Source organism: Lepidochelys kempii, chromosome 5, assembly GCF_965140265.1.
Source record: "Lepidochelys kempii isolate rLepKem1 chromosome 5, rLepKem1.hap2, whole genome shotgun sequence".
Classification (NCBI taxonomy): Eukaryota; Metazoa; Chordata; order Testudines; family Cheloniidae; genus Lepidochelys; species Lepidochelys kempii.
In genome coordinates this window covers 45,687,778-45,713,115 of record NC_133260.1, presented here as the reverse complement: position 1 = coordinate 45,713,115, position 25,338 = coordinate 45,687,778, and the positions used below count along the sequence as shown (strand labels likewise).

The 25,338-nt window shown below is 43.5% G+C and overlaps 1 protein-coding gene across 2 annotated transcripts in view; it reads right to left on the bottom strand.

The window, feature by feature from the left end:
- The window catches only part of LHFPL2 (LHFPL tetraspan subfamily member 2), a 195,017-nt gene extending 175,948 nt beyond the window's left edge, over nucleotides 1–19,069 (bottom strand). For both annotated transcript variants that reach the window (XM_073344157.1, XM_073344155.1), the window contains exon 1: nucleotides 18,932–19,069. The gene's annotated coding sequence lies outside the window, so the exon portion shown is untranslated. The remainder of the gene's footprint in view (nucleotides 1–18,931) is intronic.
- Nucleotides 19,070–25,338: the final 6,269 nt, after the last annotated feature.

Here is a 25,338-nt window from a genome sequence, read left to right as displayed (position 1 = left end):
AGAACAGGTTTGGAAGCTGTGTAATGAAATTTGTCCAAGATAGCTGTCCAAGGCCTTGTCTACATAGAGAAACTGAAGTAGTTTCCAAACAAAACTTTAGATAAACCACTGTACCATTTTGTTTAGACTAGGCCTGAATTGCATCTGTTTGGCACAAAAAATAGGTCTACAATCACTAAGGCGGTCAATATGACAATTTTTTCACCACTAAGCTCACAAGAAATTTTGTTTATTTTTAAATAACAAAAACCACCTTAGCAGAAGGGCTCAAGAAATGCATGGAATCAGAGGTACTCTTTCAAGGTGAAAGGGGCCAAGACCATACAATGCAACTTAATAAATTTAATTCATCATGCTATTTGACTGGAAACCCATTAATTTGGTTGGTTTTTGTTTTAAATTATTGGTGTTATTTATTGGGAACAGACCATCAGTATTCTTAATGACTGAATTATCAAACTATACATAAATATGAAACATGTAATGTGTCAGGTGGTAGTAAAAATATAATTCATGAATTGTAACAATCTCACATAAAAATAAGGCATTTTTCAGTAAAGAAATTATAGTTATTACAGATAAGACAAGACTCCAATGATGCTTCCAATCTGTCAGATGACAGGATAGTACTGTCAGCAAAATAATTTGAAATGAGGGGGAAAACTGATGTCTCCTGTGTTCATTTGTCATGGGGGCTATATCTGATTTGGCAGCAGGTTGCTACACAGCAGGATGTTTCTCCCAGGGTTGCTTTTTGTTCAGTTTTCACTCTTCAAAAAAAGAGGAAAAATTCAAAAACCGTATAAATAAAAGTAACTAGTAATAAATTTCACTGTACAACTCTATACACACAAACATGTCCAAACATTTTGGTTTCTTCCAAAAACTAATATACAAGATCACTGTGAAGCTTTAAGCTGGAAAAGACATTGTGATTACTGACAAAAGAAGATAAGAAAAATTGGGGAAGCCTCTCCCCAAATTTATCCTCCAAGCCTTTGCTTTCCACAGAGAAGTGTAAACTCACTTTGTACCAGTGGGGAGAATTTTTAGAATCATATGGTCAAGACTGATCAGTCTCAAACACCATCACTATCCCCCTTTAAAGTATCTTCAATATGAAACAAAAACAACAAATATTCACATTTTCAATACTAGGACCTGTAGTAATTGTCTGGCATCCACAATAAATTTACAATTTATTTTTTCTTTGTGGGTTTGGTCTTCCTTGAAGTACTTCCTTGTATGAAAACACCTTGGGAGCACTGTATACATTGGACTGAGGCTTGGATTAATTTGAGTAACTGCCTAAAAACCTTAAAAATCATCTGCCTATTGTCTATATCTGACCTCCTGAAGTCTAAATACAAGTGAAAAAGTCAGGAGTTTGTTTAAAAATTAATCAAAATGAAACTGTAAGAAATATTTAAGATCCCAAATCAACAGTAAAATACCTATACTTTAAAAATGAATGTATTTTAAAACAATACATTGTAAAACTGACTAATGTCTGAGACACCCATTCGGAGTTACTGTAATTTACAAATTAGAGAGTAGGTGAACAAACAATGAAAAAGCAAGCATAAGGTGTTGTACCAATAAAATAAAAACCAGCAGGATCTTATTAAAGGGAAAAGGGCAAAATACCACATTTATTGTGAATACAGAAAGAATCACAGTAAGCAGTTAGTTATAGCTATAACATTCCATTCAATCTCATATTTATTCACACATTCATTCATACAAACACACACCCACACACATACACACCCACACACACAGGTTCTGCAAGGTTGTTATCATAGTTACCAGCCTTAGAGTTGCTCATGCCAAGCCACTGGCCAGGTGGCCTGGACATGAGGAGGGAGCAGGGCCTTGTCAGATGCTCATCTGATGCTCCTGGAAGTTGGTTTGCAGAATCAGACCCCAAAGTTCTCACTTTTTAGAGTCTATTTTTATAGGAATTTCTTCCTATGCCAGTCTATGGGAATTGCTTCATCATGCTGTTGCTGAATCAATCAGCAGATAGCACATTCCTGACGGCTCCAAGATGTTATCTTGTTCTTTGGTTCTCCCATTCTTGAGGCTGTTGGGTGGATTCCAGTCTGCCCTCCGGGTGGGGTCCTCTGGTTATTTCCACTTGACGCCTTCTTCAGCCGATGGACACTGGATTCTTAGGCTGGCACCTCCCTGATCATTCAGTTATTATCCACACCAAGCATCCATCCACATCCATCCTCTATCTCTATTTTAATCACAATTGTTAATACAACAAAAGGGCGGGGAGTCTCTGGGTGCTGTTTCTGTTGTTAGAGTATTGCTTTGAGTCTCTCTCTCTCTGTGAATTGCTTTGAGAACAGACTCTGTCTTAGAATGTACTAACACAATTAGCAGCTTGCAAGTTTCACACATAGAGGGAGAGAAACAGTACCAAAAACCAAGAGACCTCTTAATTAGTAATACCCTGGAATTTAAACTCTGGGGAATCAAACTCATTTGTGATTTTAATACAGAACTTCTTTAATATGATCCAACATAATCCCCCTTTTGACACTAAGATTTATAATCGTCAGTGTCACTTTCTATGTAGCCTATTCAAGAGAAAGTACTGTGAGGCAATTTGAGTTTGTGATTCCAATTCATGCCACATACATGATCCTAGTGATGTATCTTTACTACAAGGTTCTGGGGCAACAGGCAAGATGAGGCACACCCACTTTTGAGGAGTCCATTCGGTACAACCTCTAGTGTCCAATAGCTTCCCTCCCTCCCCAGCCCACTGGCTCAAGGTCCAGGGTAGCCAAAAGGATCCCATGTGTAATATGGGGAGTGGGTTAACCTTCAATACCTTTGCCTCCAGGGACTGTTGGTGTGCAATTTTGACAACAATTTCTCCCATTAACAAGTCTGGTTTACAATACTGGAAACATATTGCATCCATTCATATTGATAAGTGTCAAACAATGATCTCTTTCTTTTTTAACAAATGCATCAAACCCTTAATATTTCCCAGTATGACCCAGAACATTTTGTGTTCCAAAGTAGCTAGTGCAAGTATCTGCATTTCAGTGCATCCCATAGCTATGGCTGTGTAGTTTCCTATTTCTAATATTTTTTTTTCTTATGGATAAGCCATGTGGTAATATTAAGCCATTACTAAAGATTCCATCGGCCTTTTAGGTTACCCAGACCAATTTGGACCAAGTCTACATTGGCATGTACTTGTTTTTGTATCAGGCTGTCCTGTAGCTGGGACAGAAAGCTTAATTTATTTTTAAGTTCCTGCAGGTCTTCAGTATTTTTTTTTTAAACACACAACAGTGCTAGCAACAACACAAAACACAAGACAAAACATAGAACACAGAACACAATTTCTATTGTGACAGTAGATTCATGGTATTGGGTTGCTTTTCAGCTGGCAGCTTTTCCTGATTTTCTGAAAGACAAAAAGAACATGTTTCTACCCCTTTTGGGGTGGCAGATTATTGCTTAAAATATTTCTTTTACAAATACCCTTGCTGATTGCAGGCAAAACAGAAAAATTGCCCCCATATTTTCCTGTTTTTGTTCTATAGGCAGGCCAGGTTTCAAAGGCTTTTATCTTTTAAGGGTTATGGGGAAATTATCCCACTGTTTAGTCATTAAATCCCTGAGTTTTCCTTCTTATACAGCAGACCAAGTTTATAATGTTTTTCCTGCTGTGTTAAGCTTTAAGTTTTATTTACAGGTAATAACTGAGAAGCATCATTACCACACGACCTTAAAGGATTTTTCCAAAAATCATACACACTATACGTTGTTACAGGGATACTTATTATCATTAAATTTATTAAAATTATCTTGTTATCCCATGCCTTTTATTTAGATAATTTGTTTGCTGACCAGGTATGTCCTTTATCTGCAGCTCCTTTGTGCTGTTAGTTCTTTCCTTCCTTTATCATTTAGGTAATTTGCATTTTCACAGAAACTTCCTGCTTTTGGATTTAAAGCCATCAGCAGCTCAGAGACTCTGTCTTAGGGACACAATCAACTTTCACCAGAGTTTTGATTACTTTTAACTTCTGCTTCCAAAACACACAGCAATCTGAAAAAGAAAACCCAACCTATTGTGGCTCCCTTTGGAGCCCTAATAGCATTTTAATTAAGTAGCATGGTATGTTTGCATTTCTTTTGACCCTTCTACAATATACCCTGCACATGTTCTGGGGCAAATGCACATTTCTTCCATAGTTTAACTTCTATAACATTATCCAGATCCATTTTTACATAAGGTGTCACTATTTCTTTTTTTTTGCTTACAGAGTTTTCATGTACCTTTATCAAAGTGACAGTCTGATTACTCAGAGCCATTTTAAGACTCAGTGTTTCTAACATTGCTTCTTTTTGTTTTGTGCACCTCACCCCTGCTGTTGCTTCAGAGAGGCACTGTCTTTTTTTAATTTTTTTTTTACTACAACTCTCATCTGCTATTTTGTTACAAAAACAAACAAACAAAAAACAAACAAAAAACAAACAAAAAACAAACAAAAAGAATCCAAAATTTTTTTTTTTATATTCTCCTGATTTTGACTGCCCTGCTGCAGCCACAACTTAAAAACATTTTAAATTTTGTAAAGCATTGAGTTACCTTTTAAGGGTTAAATGCCAAATCCCAAAGCCAAACAACACTAATTACCTGTGTCTAGCAAAAAGGTGTGTCAGTTTTGCAACTTTGAATTAAAGAGTCAAATAGATTTTTAGTGGCATTATTTAAAACAAAAACAAAACTAACTGGTCCTTAGAACTTTACATATTTACACACACACAGACAGATACATACACATTTCCTTAACATCCCTTCCACACTGCTCTGTTTTTTACATCTTACATTCCCTTTATACATTTGAGGCAGTTAAGTTCCAATAGAACCCTCTTATGTTCTTTTAGCAAATTTGACTAAATTGTCCAGTCAAATGATTTTAATCAGATAGTTTATTTTTGCCTGGCTAATTTACAGACATTCCTTTGGAAAAGGGCCCATTTTTCTTTCAGAATGGCTGCAAAGAAACCAAGAATGCTCTAACACTTTTCCTTTTTAACATTTTTGGGTTAAAAGTTGTTTGGGTGAAATACAAAGTTTAACTGCTTAATTCCCTCCAGCCTCTGCAGAGTTAACTTTTTTTTTTTTTTACTCTCTTTTCTCTTTGTAATTATGCCTGGGGGTGCCGTACATAGGACCTTCTCCCCCTTTACCTGCCTCCCTCCAGCCTCTGCAGAGTTAACTTTTTCACTCTTTTTGTATTCCTGGAGTGCCTCTTTCACTATTTTCAGCTGGCTTTGGATATTTGTAGCCAGCACCTTCCAATTGTCTGCTCCCTTTTCCATTTGTGCCTTTTCCTCTTTACATGAAGACAAGCGGAGAGAAGAATCCTTACATGCCTCCCACAACAACCAAATTGCTGCTGCATCTCTTTTGGCAGCACTAGAAGGTTTGTATATGAGGATATACTGAGCCAATCTATCCTCTAGGTCCGAAATAGTGCAGACATCAGCTAGGGCTTGTTTAGTCCAAGGACTGTGCCCAAATTTTTGAAGGATTTGTTTAAAAGGTGTAATTTCTTTAACAAAAGGTGAGGTTGGAGTTCCTTCTGACTCCATTCCTCCCTCTAGTACTGGCTTACCCTGTTTTCTTTTAAACATCTTAACATGGATATTTCAATCTCTTTGTCACTGCTGGTATTACTTAGCAAGTGACACAGCCTAGATTCTGAAATCATAGCTTAATCTATGCGTTTTTCCCCTGCTACCTTCTCGGAGGCCAGCAGGTCCCCTGCTACCTTCTCGGAGGCCAGCAGGTCCCCTGCTACCTTCTCGGAGGCCAGCAGGTCCCCTGCTACCTTCTCGGAGGCCAGCAGGTCCCCTGCTACCTTCTCGGAGGCCAGCAGGTCCCCTGCTACCTTCTCGGAGGCCAGCAGGTCCCCTGCTACCTTCTCGGAGGCCAGCAGGTCCCCTGCTACCTTCTCGGAGGCCAGCAGGTCCCCTGCTACCTTCTCGGAGGCCAGCAGGTCCCCTGCTACCTTCTCGGAGGCCAGCAGGTCCCCTGCTACCTTCTCGGAGGCCAGCAGGTCCCCTGCTACCTTCTCGGAGGCCAGCAGGTCCCCTGCTACCTTCTCGGAGGCCAGCAGGTCCCCTGCTACCTTCTCGGAGGCCAGCAGGTCCCCTGCTACCTTCTCGGAGGCCAGCAGGTCCCCTGCTACCTTCTCGGAGGCCAGCAGGTCCCCTGCTACCTTCTCGGAGGCCAGCAGGTCCCCTGCTACCTTCTCGGAGGCCAGCAGGTCCCCTGCTACCTTCTCGGAGGCCAGCAGGTCCCCTGCTACCTTCTCGGAGGCCAGCAGGTCCCCTGCTACCTTCTCGGAGGCCAGCAGGTCCCCTGCTACCTTCTCGGAGGCCAGCAGGTCCCCTGCTACCTTCTCGGAGGCCAGCAGGTCCCCTGCTACCTTCTCGGAGGCCAGCAGGTCCCCTGCTACCTTCTCGGAGGCCAGCAGGTCCCCTGCTACCTTCTCGGAGGCCAGCAGGTCCCCTGCTACCTTCTCGGAGGCCAGCAGGTCCCCTGCTACCTTCTCGGAGGCCAGCAGGTCCCCTGCTACCTTCTCGGAGGCCAGCAGGTCCCCTGCTACCTTCTCGGAGGCCAGCAGGTCCCCTGCTACCTTCTCGGAGGCCAGCAGGTCCCCTGCTACCTTCTCGGAGGCCAGCAGGTCCCCTGCTACCTTCTCGGAGGCCAGCAGGTCCCCTGCTACCTTCTCGGAGGCCAGCAGGTCCCCTGCTACCTTCTCGGAGGCCAGCAGGTCCCCTGCTACCTTCTCGGAGGCCAGCAGGTCCCCTGCTACCTTCTCGGAGGCCAGCAGGTCCCCTGCTACCTTCTCGGAGGCCAGCAGGTCCCCTGCTACCTTCTCGGAGGCCAGCAGGTCCCCTGCTACCTTCTCGGAGGCCAGCAGGTCCCCTGCTACCTTCTCGGAGGCCAGCAGGTCCCCTGCTACCTTCTCGGAGGCCAGCAGGTCCCCTGCTACCTTCTCGGAGGCCAGCAGGTCCCCTGCTACCTTCTCGGAGGCCAGCAGGTCCCCTGCTACCTTCTCGGAGGCCAGCAGGTCCCCTGCTACCTTCTCGGAGGCCAGCAGGTCCCCTGCTACCTTCTCGGAGGCCAGCAGGTCTGGTTTAATCTGTTTTCCCTACTACCTTCTCGGAGGCCAGCAGGTCCCCTGCTACCTTCTCAGAGGCCAGCAGGTCTGGTTTAATCTGTTTTTCCTGCTACCTTCTCGGAGGCCAGCAGGTCCCCTGCTACCTTCTCGGAGGCCAGCAGGTCTGGTTTAATCTGTTTTCCATGCTACCTTCTCGGAGGCCAGCAGGTCCCCTGCTACCTTCTCGGAGGCCAGCAGGTCTGGTTAACCTAATAGAAATGCCTAGCTCACTAGAGCTGGCGGTGTGCACACCAATATTTACAATAACTGAGGTTTTTTACCAATATTCCCCCTTTCGCAATTCTCCACCAAAATGTTGTACCAATAAAATAAAAACCAGCAGGATCTTATTAAAGGGAAAAGGGCAAAATACCACATTTATTGTGAATACAGAAAGAATCACAGTAAGCAGTTAGTTATAGCTATAACATTCCATTCAATCTCATATTTATTCACACATTCATTCATACAAACACACACCCACACACATACACACCCACACACACAGGTTCTGCAAGGTTGTTATCATAGTTACCAGCCTTAGAGTTGCTCATGCCAAGCCACTGGCCAGGTGGCCTGGACATGAGGAGGGAGCAGGGCCTTGTCAGATGCTCATCTGATGCTCCTGGAAGTTGGTTTGCAGAATCAGACCCCAAAGTTCTCACTTTTTAGAGTCTATTTTTATAGGAATTTCTTCCTATGCCAGTCTATGGGAATTGCTTCATCATGCTGTTGCTGAATCAATCAGCAGATAGCACATTCCTGACGGCTCCAAGATGTTATCTTGTTCTTTGGTTCTCCCATTCTTGAGGCTGTTGGGTGGATTCCAGTCTGCCCTCCGGGTGGGGTCCTCTGGTTATTTCCACTTGACGCCTTCTTCAGCCGATGGACACTGGATTCTTAGGCTGGCACCTCCCTGATCATTCAGTTATTATCCACACCAAGCATCCATCCACATCCATCCTCTATCTCTATTTTAATCACAATTGTTAATACAACAAAAGGGCGGGGAGTCTCTGGGTGCTGTTTCTGTTGTTAGAGTATTGCTTTGAGTCTCTCTCTCTCTGTGAATTGCTTTGAGAACAGACTCTGTCTTAGAATGTACTAACACAATTAGCAGCTTGCAAGTTTCACACATAGAGGGAGAGAAACAGTACCAAAAAACCAAGAGACCTCTTAATTAGTAATACCCTGGAATTTAAACTCTGGGGAATCAAACTCATTTGTGATTTTAATACAGAACTTCTTTAATATGATCCAACAAAGGTATTACCAAATAGACATACATTTCTAAGAAAGTGAACTGCCTAGATTAAATTATTCATCATCATAATTCATACTTCCAAGTAAATGTTCAGTGGCGTATTTTGTAATAGTGACATGTTAATATTGGACTTCAAAGCTCCCTCAAAGATTTGATAAAAAATAGGATATCACTACACTTTCGGGGTCCTAATTTTTTAATGATTTGCTAGGTCCAATAGTCAACTCAATGACATTCCTCTGTTTGGATGTAACGTGGTAACTTTTGAACATCATATCCAATCAATTCCAAAATTTCAGGAATGTTCTCGGCATAGACAGACAGAATCCTGTTGATTTTGGTGAAAATCACAAAATCGAAAGGGGGAAAATGGGAACATCCTACCCCTGGAATGTGGTTAGCAGACCCATCAACTATAATCAGAGATCTCACCTCTGCCTGATCTCACCTCCGCCCTTTTCCCAGTTGAGTTTATAAAAGTTGTCATACACAAGGAGTTATCTCCCAGACAGAAAGGAAAAAAAACAAGAATGGTGGTGGGAAGGAAATGGAGGGACCCCACAGAGCCCCTGGCACTGAGTGGGGGGTGGAGGAGGAGGGAGCCACACAGAGCTCCTGGCACAATCGGTGAGCAATTAGCAGTTTAAAAGTTGCTCTTTGCTCTCCCTGCAGCGAGACACTTAACAACTGTGGGATGCATCCTCAGCCAGTGGGGGAGACAGAGGGAGAGCAGAGTGAAGGAGGCATTTCATGTTCCTCCCTCCTAGCTCGTTGCCTCCCCAAAGCCTGCTCCATACTGGGAGAGAGAAAAGAGGACACCAGCCATCCACCTGACCTTCCAGATTGAAAGAATGAAAGGTACTTTAGACAGGAGACAAAAAGAAAACACACACACACACACACACAGCCCCCAGCATAGGGAACATGACTGGGGACCTTAGCATGGAAGGGAGGAATGGGGCACACGGAGCCACTGGCATGATGGATGAGTGGGGGGAGCAGATGTTTACAGGGAGTTCCTGAAATAAAGGGCAATGGGAGGGTTGTGCACAGTGGGGAGAATAGAGGCATACAAGGAGCCCCTGGTGTATGCAATGTGCTCAGCCTAAAAAAGAACTTGTGTGTCCAGTTCTGATGCCCACAATTCAAGAAGGATGTTGATAAATTGGAGAGGTTCAGAGAAGAGCCTCAAGAGTGATTAAAGGACTGGAAAACATGCCTTATAGTGAGACTCAAGGATCTCAGTCTATTTAGCTTAAATAGACGGTTAAGGGGTAACTTCATACAGTCTGTAAGTACCTACATGGGAAACAAATATTTAATAAAAAAAGGAGTACTTGTGGCACCTTAGAGACTAACCAATTTATTTAAGCATAAGCTTTTGTGAGCTACAGCTCACTTCATCGGATGCATACTGTGGAAAATGGAGAAGATCTTTTTATATACACACAAAGCATGAAAAAATATCTCCTCCCACCCCACTCTCCTCCTGGTAATAGTTTATCTAAAGTGACCACTCTCCTTACAATGTGTATGATAATCAAGGTGGGCCATTTCCAGCACAAATCCAGGGTTTAACAAGAACGTCTGGGGGGGGGGGGGTTAGGAAAAAATGACATCATCATCTGGACCCATAGAAAAGAAGCCCTTGAGGAATTCCACCACGATTTCAACAATTTCCATCCCACCATCAACCTCAGCCTGGTCCAGTCCACACAAAAGAGATCCACTTCCTGGACACTACAGTGCTAATAAACGATGGTGACATAAACACCACCCTATACCGGAAACCTACTGACCGCTATTCCTACCTACATGCCTCCAGCTTTCATCACACCACACGATCCATCGTCTACAGCCAAACTCTGCGATACAACTGCATTTGCTCCAACCCCTCAGACAGAGACAAACACCTACAAGAGCTCTATCAAGCATTCTTACAACTACAATACCCACCTGCAGAAATGAAGAAACAGATTAATAGAGCCAGAAGAGTTCCCAGAAGTCTCCTACTACAGGACAGGCCTAACCAAGAAAATAACAGAACGCCACTAGCCGTCACCTTCAGCCCCCAACTAAAACCCCTCCAATGCATTATCAAGAATCTACAACCTATCCTGAAGGATGACCCAACACTCTCACAAATCTTGGGAGACAGGCCAGTCCTTGCCTACAGACAGCCCCCCAACCTGAAGCAAATACTCACCAGCAACCACATACCACACAACAGAACCACTAACCCAGGAACCTATCCTTGCAACAAAGCCCATTGCCAACTGTGCCCACATATCTATTCAGGGGACACCATCACAGGGCCTAATAACATCAGCCACACTATCAGAGGCTCGTTCACCTGCACATCCACCAATGTGATATATGCCATCATGTGCCAGCAATGCCCCTCTTCCATGTACATTGGTCAAACTGGACAGTCTCTACATAAAAGAATAAATGGACACAAATCAGATGTCAAGAATTATAACATTCATAAACCAGTCAGAGAACACTTCAATCTCTCTGGTCACACAATTACAGACCTGAAAGTTGTGATATGACAACAAAAAAAATTTCAAATCCAGACTCCAGTGAGAAACTGTTGAATTGGAATTCATTTGCAAATTTGATACAATTAACTTAGGCTTGAATAGAGACTGGGAGTGGCTAAATCATTATGCAAGGTAACCTATTTCCCCTTGTTTTTTCCTCCCTCCCCCCCCCCCCCCGACGTTCTTGTTAAACCCTGGATTTGTGCTGGAAATGGCCCATCTTGATTATCATACACATTGTAAGGAGAGTGGTCACTTTAGATAAGCTATTACCAGCAGGAGAGTGGGGTGGGAGGAGGTTTTTTTTCATGCTTTGTGTGTATATAAAAAGATCTTCTACACTTTCCACAGTATGCATCCGATGAAGTGAGCTGTAGCTCACGAAACCTTACGCTCAAATAAATTGGTTAGTCTCTAAGGTGCCACAAGAACTCCTTTTCTTTTTGCGAATACAGACTAACACGGCTGTTACTCTGAAACCTGTAAATATTTAATAATGGGCTCTTCAATCTAGCAGAGAATGGTATAATGTGATCCAATAGCTGGAAGTTGAAGCTAAGCAAATTCAGACTGGAAATAAAGTGTACATTTTTAACAGTATGAGCAATTAGCCATTGGAACAATGTACCAAGCTTTGTGGTGGATTCTCCATCACTGAAGTGAAAGATCGGATTTTTTCTAAAAGATCCACTATAGACAATATTTTGGGGAAGTTCTATTGCAGGAGTTATATAGTTACAGTAGATGATCACTATGGTCCCTTCTGCTCCTGGAATCTGTGAAGCAATACAGTTTATGACCTCCTGGTGCAAATCATAAATATACACATTAGAGACATTCTACTGGAATTACAAATCTCCTTTTTCCTTCCTTTACTTGATGAGGCATGGATGCCCAGTTTCCCCATCAACTGTTAAAGACATTACTAATAGCTTAAATAGCAGGGAATACAACTTTCTACTCTGCTTTAAGTATTATGACATCAGCTGCTGCAGAAGATGTCACATAAAACCCTGAACTCTGCTTTTGGGATATAAATAGCCTTCATACTAATCTTTAAAATGGTGGTAGTGCTACTTTTAACTTTACTGAAATTCTGTAAAATTGTAAATTAGACCCATAATTGGTGGTTTTATCTTTCTTTTAAAAAGAAGATACATTATGCCGGTTGTTAAAGTGCTAAATTTCCCATATTGCAGCCCTGTCCTCTGCTTCTTGGTTTGAGGCAGGGGCTTCTTGGGTTGCTCTAATTATCCTTGTGGCAGAAAAATCAACTGAGTCAAGCAGAGCTCCAGCTTGTTAATCCTGTCTATTATGGTAGTGCCTAGGGATCAACCAAGATTGGGGTCCCTTTGTGCCAGGTACTGTACAAACACAGGAGCAGCTGTCAGTCCATGCCCCAAGGAACTTTAAATCTAGGTGGTCAAGACAAAGTGTAGGGGAAAGGGATTCAACATAGAAGCAGAGCTATCAATTATCAGGGGGTAACCGTGTTAGTCTGTATCCACAAAAACAACAAGGAGTCCGGTGGCACCTTAAAGATAACCTGCATCTGTAATTTTCACTCCATGCATCTGATGAAGTGGGTTCTAGCCCACGAAAGCTTATGCCCAAATAAATCTGTTAGTCTTTAAGGTGCCACCGGACTCCTTGTTGGTTTTAAGAGCTATCAATGTGATGGCAGCAAACGTAATATTAGCTCCGTGACTGTGGGATGGGATGGAGGCAAAAAGGAGATTAGCTAAATGGAAAAACAAGAAAAGGGAGGTAAGGGGAACAAATTGGGTGAGAAGAAGGAGCGGAGGATGGTATTAGGGACTAGTGTGGAATGAAGCTGAGGAAAAGAGACCCTTGGAGGATGGGGGGAGGGACAAGGAGGAGGGGAGAAGAGAGAGACAACAAACAGCCAGTGAGTGCAGCACAGAGAACATCAAGTAAAAACTGGAGAAATATGATCAAACCATCTGGTCTTGGCTACTTCTTCTGTACAGTTTATTTCCCAGATGCCATATGTTTAGGGAGAGGGGAAGCACAACATGGGTTCTAGTGGCGGGGGTGTCTCCCCGGCATAGTTCTGGATCCAGGGGATCATAGGCGCCGACTTCTGCTGGCGCCGGTGGGTGCTCAACCCCGCTCTGCCCCCGGCCCTCCCCGACTCCACCCCTGCTCCACCCCCTCCTATCCCTGCCCCGCCCCCATTCCAACCCCTTCCCCAAAGTCCCTGCCCCAACTCCACCCCCTCCCTGCCCCTATTACAACCCCTTCCCCAAATCCCCGCCCCGGCCCCGCCTCTTCCGCACCTCCTCTCCTGAGCGCACCACATTCCCACTCCTCCCCGCTCCCTCCTGGAACTTGTTAAGCCATGAAACAGCTGTTTTGAGGCGGTAAGTACTGGGAGGTAGGCGGAGAAGCAGGGATATGGTGCACTCAGGGGACGAGGCGGAGTCGAGGTAGGGCGGGGAGCTTCGCTGCTCAATTTTTCCCCATGGGTGCCCCACCGCCGGAGCACCCACTGAGTCATCGCCTATGCAGGGGATGTTGGGGCGGTGCAGTGGCCCTAGCAGCTTTGTTTGTAAGAGACAAGACTCCCCCTCCTCCTCCCTTGTAAGGAGCCAGCTTTGGGGTGCTGGAGGGGAAAACTTCCAGAAGCTTGATACTGCTTGGACTGGGGGCCTAGAAATCTGCCAGGTACTGGGAATGGAGCTAGTGGTTGACCCATAGCTACCAATGCAGGACCCACTCCTCGCCCCTTGCAGTAGTGGCTCTCTACTCCCACACCAAACAGACATACTTGACTGCCCAATTTTAAAATAATTCTGTACTTGCACAAGATATAATGGTGACGAGAACCACCCTTTCATGAGGTGCCATAGCCAATGTCACAATATTCCAAGAAGAACGAAGCGTACTTGTGGCACCTTAGAGACTAAAATTTATTTGGGTATAAGCTTTTGTGGGTTAAAACCCACTTCAACAGATGCATGCAGTGGAAAATACAGTAGGAAGATATATATACATATTTCTGTTACTGATAAACATATATTAGAAGAAATTATCTGCTATATGCTGAATCAATATAAAAATAAAACATGATTCTTTATAGATTATCTATTCTCTTTACTGACAAGAATCCATTGCTAAAGTGAAATAAGTTACAGGAAACCGTCTCGTACACAGAAACAACAAAAACCACACACAACTACTTCCTACTTTGCTCATCAGTGGGGTTTGAAACCAGGACCTTCAGTGCTAAAAGCATGAACTGATACTGTTTGAACTAAAAAACACTAACTAAAGTTCCACCTTGTATTTAGCTGGGATGCCTTTGAGTTTCCCAGGCCCGAAGAAGAGCTCTGTGTAAACTTGAAAGCTTGTCTCTATCGCCAACAGAAGTTAGTCCAATAAAAGATGTCACCTCACCCTCCTCATCTGCTCTATTAGCAGACAGTTATAGTAGAGCTTTGCTCTTCTGTAGATCAGCCACTAGAGATGACCAAATACTCAGACTCTTTTTATTAATTAGAATACACCTATAAGCTCCAACTGAGACAGGGCTCAGTTGCGCTTGATACTGTACATACATACAGTGAGAAAAGTCCCTGCTCCGAAGAGCTTACAATCCAAATAGATAAGAAGGTAAGTAAGTTTGGATACATATTTTCCCCACCACTTTTCAGTATTAAGATGATCAATTTTTAGTCATCCAGCAACAGCCAAAACAAACCGTTTTGGAAGAGTCCCCTCCCGCAAATCTTGAATCTCCAAGCTAATATTCATCAGTTTACAATGGAAATACTCACAAACTTAGCTGAATAATAATACCACCAATGCTGTGATCATTTCATTTGAGAGATTGTGTATTAAGACTATTACACCTCTTCACAAATTAAAATTAATCTTAAAATGTTAGCATTGCCTCTATTATTAAAAATCTCCACAATCTCAACAAAAAGCAGTTCAGCAGTGTATTAACATGTTAAAACATTTAACACCTAGTTTGGGGGTTGTTTTTTGAAAGGGTGATGAATAGACTTTCTTTTCACACATCATATGATGGTCTCACTGATGTTCTATAGCAGTGATTCTCAAAAATTTTCACAGACCACTTGAAAATTGCTGAGGGTCTTGGCAAATGATCTTTCCAAAAGTTGTTTGTACCATTTGCTAACTATTGTAATGCTCTTTGGATAAAAGCGCTATATTAAAAAAAACCTTAATAATTAATGTTCTTTTCCTCTACAAATAAAAGCACACAACTCATGTTTTAGTACCAGTAGTCTTACCTTTCTAATGTGATAAATATGCCCTCTCTCCCCTGCCGCAGCAGCCCCCGAGCTGGGGCTCAGAAGGAGAGGGGTCTCTCCCTCTCTCCCCCACCATGGCAGCCCCCAAGCTGGGGCTGGGAAGGAGTGGGGGTCTCTCCCCTGCTACATCAGCCACAGAGCTGAGGCTGGGAAGGAGGGCCGTTTCTCCCTGGCAGCCGCAGCTCTGAAACTGGGGAAAGTCGCCTCTTTCTCTGGCCCTCACAGAACTGCACGTCCCAAGTTCCCCCACCCCCTCTTCTCACCTCACTGCCCCCTCCCACCTACCCCCAATTCCCCCCAAGGCCACCACCTCACCACTGGTGTCTTCTCCAGGGTCCAGGCACCTAATCAGTGGAGCCACGCCTGCACAGCTCCACTAATTAGGTGGTTGGCCCTTCATTCTCTCATGTGCGGCTGCCCAGGTGTGCACCTTAGAGGGAACTATCCGCAGACCACCTGAATGGAGCTCGCGGACCACAGTTTGAGAACCCCTGTTCTATAGCAAAGATTCTCAACCTTTTTTTGGCTCAGGACCCATTTGTAAATCTTGATGGCCTGTCATGACCCAGTAGATAGTGTTAATGCAAAAAAATCTGTTTACTAAATAAATATTACTCAATATATACATTAACTTAATAAGTGCTAAATAAATGTAACATGTGTGCTACAGCGGCAGCTTCTGCCCAGTCCCTGGGCCCAGCTCCCCCTCCTGATGTTGCAACCTCTGGGTGTCACAACACTACTCAGGTTTGGATCAGCCCCCCCGCTGGACCCAATTTGTATGATTCATAGATTCCAAGGCCTGAAGGGACCATTGTGGTCATCTAGCCTGACCTCCTGTATATCACAGGTCACAGAACTTCACCAAAATAATTCCTAGAGCATGTCATTTGAAAAGTATCCAATCTTGATTTTAAAATTATCAGTGATGGAGTGGCATTGTGACTCGGTGCATCGGGTCATCATGCCACTTACTTAAATTTGGCCTGGTAGGCCTTCTGTCATCTCTACAGAGGGGCAGCAGACCTGAGCAACATGCATCCCCATGCATCAGGTCGCCAGGCCTCTAGTGAGCAGCCCAGCCCAGCCCAATCAGCCCCACTGGAACAGAGTTGCAGCAGCTGCCACTGCAGGATGAGTGTGGGCTGGGTTCTGCAACTACCCCACTCCCTCCAAGAGCATGACCCAACTCTCACGTCTCCCTCCTCCTGACATGACCCTTTGACACATTCTGGTGACCCAGTTTTGGGTTACGACCCATGAGTAGAGAAACCCTGTTCTATACTGATGTGTCTCATAGTGTAAAAATAAAACTACTGAAAATACAAGGGTTGATAAGTGAGAACCGTTTATTCTCGATATCCCTCAAGACAGCTGACTTTTGAAAGAATGCATTCTCCTGTGTAAGTAAAAGTAATAACCTCTATAGTGCGAGGTATGCAAAACAATGAAAGACTAGTTTAACAGTATTTTTTTTTGTTTAGCGCCAACAATACAAAATACAGACAATCCAGGCTACACCTAACACAAAGAGTTTTCACTGAACCAATGGTGAGGCATCTAATAAATCATAACAAGTTAAACACTGGTATATTACGGGACAACAGATGTAATTTCCATGACAGCAAGCCATAACTCTAAAAAGGATCAAAGCAATTACTATTTCCCTTTTTTTCTTCCCCTCATCCTCATCCCAACATAAGACTTATCACAACAGTAGAAATGAGTGAATTCATGTGGCTGCATGTGCACGTTAGGGAGACAGAGTACCGCCTCATGGTTTGCTTTTAAGTGTGTAAAGTACTAAGACTGAATATAACACCACTTCATATATGTGATGTATTAATAAGTTTTTCCTGAATGACAAGTAACAAAAACTTTTTACTGCTATTTATATTTTATCCATTTCCTCCTGTTTCTCCCCCTTCTCTCCCCCTCCCACCCCATTTCCTGTAGTTTAGTTTAAACCAAAGCCTAGAAAGCCAAAGGGGAGGGAGATACTGGAGAGGAGGAAGAAAGCGAACTTTGAAAGGAAATATGAATCTCTGCTTTCTAAAACACAGCATGGGAAAGGATTGTGACTACAAACGAGTGCCCAAGGCAGCAGCAGAATCCTGATAATACTGATACAGGGCATAGTTATCAACACACCATTAAACATCAGACAAAGTCTGGTTTTATTCATGGCTGCTCTATCAAGTTCTCAACATGTTGCTCTGAGACAGGAAAGCATATATGTGAAGTTGCAATCAGTGATTGGTGAGTGTAAGTAACAACACAAGAGAACACATGAAAAATACAGAAAAGCCTGGGGAGTGTGGGGAGGGATAAGCCTTATTGTTGTTTTTGTAACTCCCTCATTTCTCCATCACCCCAGTTGAAACTTCACTCATTTTCATCACTTTCTCTGACATAATTATATTTCTGTGATCCTGTTAGAAGGTTTACTGTTCCTAAACTAATAAATACTGCAGTACAAAACAATCAAAAACGTGTGCTTAAGTAAATTCAGTTATTTAACTTATAGCAATGCACATGATTCAATACTTCACACAAACTAAATTCACCTAAACAACCATCTGAACTGCGCTTTTTTTTTTAAACACAGTATTACCCACAGAAACAGGATAAAGAAAAGCAGCTTGCAGATGTTTTGTTAGTGGGTGAATGACCAAAACCTCAGCTATATATAATGTCTTACATATTGTTACTTGTGCATTCATATACTTAAAACACACAACAGCTCATACTGGAGAGACTGGGTTATTATTGCAGAAAGCCCTTTCATTCCCAACCAGAAGTGTATGTGCCAGATTAAGGGTTCCTTCCCACTGACACATCCAAAAGAATCACGGGGGAAAACAATGTAGTCAGTCATTTTCCACCCTGGAGAGACACAGCAGGCAGCAGAGCAATAAAGCGAGTGGCAGATTTATCTGCTTGCTTTATGTATCACAGAGGGAAGGGGAACTGCTCCAGCAACGAGGCTAGAGTCGCTAGTCAGCGAGCAAAGCAGAAGCGCCCTATGCAACATTGCACTAACCTCACACAGCTTTACAACAAAGCAGTGTGCAGCTGCAAAGTTTTATGCCAAGGGGTCCTCCACTCAAGTCGTGATCTGAAGTTTGAGGAAAATACGTTGAGAAGTTACACCGTTTTGCCGGTTGTTGTTGTTTTAAAGAATTTCACGGGTTATAAGAGGCTTTAACTCGTTCCATCGCCCCTGACCAAACCTGTTTGTGGGATTCCCACTTTTTTGTGCTGCAGCTGTTTCCAGTACACCAAAGCCTATAAACTAGCATGATCACTGTATCCCTCTGTCTCTTTCTCACCCACGCACAACAATACCAAGCCCTCAAGGTCTCTTTCAACATTGCAGTTTCTACACACACAGGAACTCGTGAGCCCCCAAACTCCCGTCTCCAACTACCAGCTATGTCTATTTTGTGGCTAGAGAAAACCACACGCAGGGAAGCTTGCCGCGTAAGTCGCCCCCACCCCCAGTTCTTCCCTGGTTTGTTAGTGGTGCAGCCAGGCTGCCCTCTGCCAGGGCTGCAGACACATGCAATGAATGGAAACGATCCCAATTGTTTCCCAACTTACCGCCTGCCCCTTGCAACTTCAGTGCTGCTGCTCTGCAGGCTCCCGGGCTGGTAATCCCCGGTGCCAGGCGGCACGGGGCGCTGGAACTGGTCTCACTCCGGCTCCCCAGGCGCTGCCTTTGCCCCCACGGAGGCCGGGTTCCCCCACCCCCCAGTCGCACCCGGACGCCGGACCATTCACTGAGGCACGGGGCTGGGAGCTTAGCGCGGACCCTGCTGCTTCCCTGCAGCGGGAGGGAGGGAGCGAGGAGGCTCTGCCTCGCCCAGGACCGGCCCACTTACACTGACGTCCCGCGCTCCGCCATCGCCTCCCCCCGCCAAGGCCAGCCACAGGCGCGCCTCCCGGGCTGGGGAAGGGGCGGAGGGAGTCCTGGGGAGGGGGCGCAGGCAGGATCAGGGAGGCGTAACAGGGCAAGGGTTTCCTAGGGGTAGAGGAAGCGACGGGGCGTATCACGGTGTAGGGGGCGTCCTGGGGGCATAGGTGGGATGCGGGTGCCCTGAGCTAGAAGGGCTGAAAGGGGGCCTGGGGGTGAGCTTGGGTAGAGAAGGTGCAATGACGGGGGTGTCCTAGTGTGGCACAGGGGGGCTAGTGAGGGGTAGAGGGGGAAGGGTGCAGTGGGGGTACCCTAGGGTAAAGGGGTGTACCGGGGGTAGGGGGTGTCCTGAGGTAAAGAGGGTGTAGGGGGGGTAGTGAGGCGATGGGGGTGTCCTGAGGTAGTGTGTGCAATGGAGGGTGAAGGAGAGATGGGGGTACCCTAGGGTAAAGGGGGAGTAGTGGGGAGTGAGAGGGTCAGGGGGTGTCCCAGGGTAAAGGGAATGTAGTGGGGGGCTGGGAGGGTAAAGGGGGTTTAGCGGGGGGGCTGGGAGGGTTAGGGGTATCCCAGGGTAAAGGGAGGCTGTAATGCCCCCTGAGGGGAAGGGGGACGGGGTGGCCTGCAGAGGAAATGCAGGTTCATTGGGAGGCTCAGCAGGGTGCTCAGGGGAGAGCACGGCGTGCGGTGCCCCAGGAGGTGTTTAAGCGCAGCGCTACCAGCAGCCCCTGGCTCTCGGCGGGACGGCGGCGCACGGGGCGGAGCCAGCCTGGCAGACAGATGGAGCTGAGAAAAAGGCTGCGCGCCGCGGGGTTTCAGGACTCCCAGGCTCGGCCTCGCCCACTCACTGGCAGCGTGCTGGCGAAGCGCTGCAGCTGAAGAGAATCAGTCATTAGAGAGCAGCCTGGAGGGAGGAAACCTTCTCTCTGAGCTGGGACTTTCTAGAGAGTTCTCTCCCACCCCTGCTACTTTTCAGTGTCTAATGCAATTGGAGGGGTTGCCTCCCTGCCAAACGCTGCTCAGAGAAGGGTGACAAATCCTTGGGGGTCCAGACCTGGGTGCTTACCTAGGAGTAACACTGAAGGAATTCGTGTCCTCGCTCGGGCTGCAGAGCACCCTGAGGCAGCAACACCAGAACAGTTTGTAGAGCTGTATGCGGAGCCTGCTACGCGTTGGTCAGTTTTTTTTTAAAAGTAACTTGTAATTAAATGTTGCAAAGCATTTTGGCTACTATTATTAAGAGTTGGTTCTGGACTCTAGAATAGAAAGGATACAGAAGACTCAGTCCGCGCCCAAATGGACAATGCGATCTTGATTACCTTTACTACGCTACTGATATCTATGAAACTGTGTACAAGAATAAACATATGCAGTAGTGACTGTGTGCAAGATAGCAACGTGCTAAGCTCTTTTGGGTGTAAACAACAGTAACCCAGTGCAAGGCTATCATATTTTCAAAGGATCCTCAACCTGACCTCCATTTATGCAATGATGACTTGCTGCACAAGTGACAGAACATACCTCTGCAAAACCCATTTGTTCTTGATTTGTGTTCTATTTGTGCATGTAAATATATATATTCTAGCATTTGCATCTGATTATTCATGCACACAGAGACAATGTTTATAAGTATAGCCCCAGTGACTGCTGAGAGAAAAAGAGAGTTATGAGCTGCCTTATGTATCTCAATATAGTGTTAACCCTGACACACAGTGATGACCATTTAAATACCGACATTAGATTCATTCCTCCTCCAATTGGCATTGTTGAGAGTTTTGCAATTGACTTCAGTCGGTAGCAAGATCAGGTCTAATATTAGCTATTTCACTGCTGATCAGTTTGGCACAAAACTAATTATTTCTTAAAACCTATTTTGTAAAGAAATTTTACACCCCCCATACAGTGAATACATGGTTGATTGTTATGCTACTATAGTTATGTTGCTATGTGATGGCTGAATTGTTAGAGAGGCTACCGCTGACATTTTGTGCTGGCATTCAAAGTCAGTGTGAGCTCTTCTCTCACTAATTCCACCTCCCCCCCCCCCGTGTTCTCTCGCCCTTTAAAATCTTAACAGAATATTTTCCAGTTGTAAAGAGGAGCCTAATTTTAAAGAAACTGTGTCAAGATGACAGCACTTTTTTCAATAACTTTGCAAATCTTTTGTAATTTCCAAGATTTTTTTTGTCCAACGCCAAGCACGTACAGTCTGACCACTAATGACAATATTCAAAATTCTTGAAAATATTTGTAGTGAAAAAGTTGTGTGGGGGTTCAGTCTAGGGTGACCAGATGTCCTGATATTATCAGGACCATCCTGATATGAAAGGCTTTGTCTTATATAGGCAACTATACCCTCCTGATATTTCACACTTGCTGTATAGTCACGCTCGTTCAGGCTAATACTTTATACCACTTTAAAATCATTATATGCTGTGCTATTCATTAACTATTGTGCCCATAATAATGGCAACAACATATGGAATGTAAATTAATGTAAACCAGATTATATTTTATTGTAAACGTTTTCATGTGAACAAAAAAAAAAAGGAGTACTAGTGGCACCTTAGAGACTAACCAATTTATTTGAGCATAAGCTTTCGTGAGCTACAGCTCACTTCATTGGATGCATTCAGTGGAAAATACAGTGAGGAGATGTATATACACACAGAACATGAAAAAATGGGTGTTATCATACACAGTGTAAGGAGAGTGATCACTTAAGATGAGCTATTACCAGCGGGGGGGGAGGGGGGAGAGAAAACCTTTTGTAGTGATAATCAAGGTGGGCCGTTGCCAGCAGTTAACAGGAACGCCGGGGGGGGGGGGGGAATAAACATAGGGAAATAGTTTTACTTTGTGTAATGACACATCCACTCCCAGTCTCTTATTCAAGCCTTAGTTAATTGTATCCAGTTTGCAAATTAATTCCAATTCAGCAGTCTCTCCTTGGAGTCTGTTTTTGATGTCTTTTTGTTGTAATATTTGCGACCTTTAGGTTCCCCTATATCTATTGGGGAAACTGACCAACATGAGCCTGCAGTGGGACATATTGCAATATACCTCAAATGCTCTGATTTTTGTTATGTTGCCTTATGAACCCGAGGATAATTTTAAATACTCCTGAAGTTGGGAAAGAGAGGTCGAGTCATTTATTTACACTAACCAGGTAAAGTAATTACAATTTTACAGTATCCTAACCTTTTAGTCTTAGATTTTTCTGTGATTGAAGTGTTGGGGACAAATTCTTCATTGTCTTGTACCACGTGTAGTCATTTACACCCGTGCAATACCATTCTGATTTGACAGTGTTTTACACCTACTTTACACTAGTGAAAATGACAACACATGGTGCAGAATAATCAAGAATCTAGTCCTGTCTATGTATATATCTAAGCTCTTAAATCAGGCCTATCACCACAGTTTGAGTCCTAGATATTGGATGGTGTTTAGGCACCTAACTTCTGGGCATTAGGTTGCTAAATACCTCTAAGGATCTGGGCCTGAGAGGTATCTGTTCACTTTGTTCATTGTGCCCTATTTTCCTGCTACTCTAGGAATGCAGTTAAATATTGTTTGTTTTTCTTTGTTTTTTACTAGTGAAGAAACTATCTGAATGTATATTTCAGCTACGAGCATGCAATAGCTCTTTCTAAAGCAAATAAGAATGTTTCCTTAAAACATATTTTAGTTCATTGTGCAACCTTCCTCTTCTCGGAAAAGGAGACCTTTAAAGGAATATAGCCCTAAGGCTGCATACAAGGCTATCAGTTCAACTTTAGCCCAATCAAGCGTGGTTTGATAGGTGTTCCGTATATGAAATGTATTGGTGGTCTCAATCCAGTTCTAAGTGAAAAGATGTATATGTCACACAACTCACCTCAAAACTGGCATCAGTTGACAGACCTGTTGGCAGTTGCAAGAGCTAGACCAGCACCTAAATCAGTAAATAGACCCTGTCATCCCAGAGACATACCCTTTAGAATAAGTTTGAGGTGTCAGGCTAATGTGGAGAAGTTTGCTTTGCTTTAGCCTGATCTGTCCTGGTTCTGTGACTAATCGGAGGGTTCTGTTTTCAGAGCTATAAGTCTGCCACCTTTCATAACCACTAAATTCACTTAAAAAAAACACTCCACAAAAACTAAATCCTGAATTACACTTTTACTCCCTGATCTTGCAAGTGGATGGGTGCAGACATAACCTTGTGCTTCCAACAGGGCTCCACTGACTTCCAGGGGGCTGCATATGGATACAGCGATCCATCTGTGTGGATCCAATTGCAGATTCTAGGCCTTATTTGTAACTAGTAGCTTAGAAACCCCAACCCCTCACAATGTTTTCTTAAGTGGGGGGGGGGAAGGGGAAGAAAGGGAGGAAGCAGAACACAGAAATAAGAAACATATATACAGGTGTGCACACTTCCTAAGAGGAAGTATAAGGTTTAATGTCTGTATTTATTACCCAGACTTTCATCTATGCATTATTTAAGTTTTTCTTTCACCCTGAACAAGTTATAAATAAAAATATTCTAAAAACATTTTTTCTACTGAAGAGATTTTGCTTGTTCCCATTAAGGATGCAAACAGATCATTCTATTACTGCAAAATAAGTTTCTTTCTAAAGCTGAACTCTCTTTGACCTCACAAAAAGTAACTACTTTAGCATACAATGGAAGACAATTCAGCAGGCCTGTCCGAAAATAAACATTTGTGTAAAGTGCATTTTAACCCTGGAGACTTCAGATAAATGGAAGGAGTACCACAATATTATTTATTGATAATACAAAAGGAATGTAACTGAAAAATTGCTAACCTTGAAAGGCTTTAAATTCTCTTGCATTCCAGACTCTATATTTGCAGTGAGCTAGTCTCTGTAAGTATAGGATATTACTGGGTTTGGTAATAATTTTTCACAAGGCATCTGGACAGATTATGCCATTTCTAGAGGATAAGACTATGTCAGAGCCTTGGTGTAATATCCCCAAAGGCAAGTAAAGCAGCTAACATAAAGCTGGAAGATAAAAAGGGTAGCATTACAAATATTTTTATATGGGATTTTCTAAGAGATATATTTTCCCCCACAAGTTATTGATGATCTAAAAACTCCCAAATAATATTAAGTAACACTATTGATTTAATAAAGGTAATCAATAATCATAAATAAATGACAATGTATCAAGAATATGTTCATTGTATGAACAGTGGTTCACAGTAAATGGAACTGAGAATTGAACAATGAGATTTTCCAAAAAATAATTAAGTCTTTTTTATTTTAGAGACTAATCTCTAGCTCTGGCAGTTATGTTTATGGAAGGCAGGATGGGACAGTTAGTATTTACTCATCAAGTGTACAATGCTGTCCTGATGGAAGTTAACATTTTCAACCCTCTCCTCCAGAGGATCTTGGAATCCTCTCTGGATTCCCATGATTAAATATTTGATATAATATGCTATTATTTATATAATTTAAATTAGCTCCCTCTAAGATTGATCCTATGAGATTCTGAATGCCATCTACAAGACACTCAGCGCTTTCCATTCCCATTGACTTCAATGGAAGTTGAGGACACTCCGCACTTCTCAGGATTGTGTTATTTTCCTAAAATATCATTTCAAACAAATCCCACCAGGTGAGGTAGAACACACTACAAGGATATTTCTAGTAAAAGGATCAGCAGGGAAAGAGCGAATTCTGAAATTAAAAATGCCATTGTAGGAATATGCAAGATAAGGCAAGCTGGTGACTTAGAAAGTTTAGAAATACCAGATTTATGTTAGAATAACACATTATTTTAACATTTTCTACTTTACTTATATGTCGTCTCTCCACCCCTCAGGCTCTTCTATTCCATTGCTGGATATCAGGATTTATTAAGGGGAAAACATCCCCACTAGGAGCCTGATCCAAAGCCCATTTCAGATAATGGGAGTCATTCGAGTCAGTTAAATGGGCTTTGGATCAGGCCCTAATATTGTACAAATAAGGAGCCAAATCCTCTAAACAGACAATCAGTCCCTATTCATATGAATAATCTCATATTCATATGAATGGGGACTGGATTCAGATGAAGTCTCTATGTAGAGGCATAGAAAAGTCA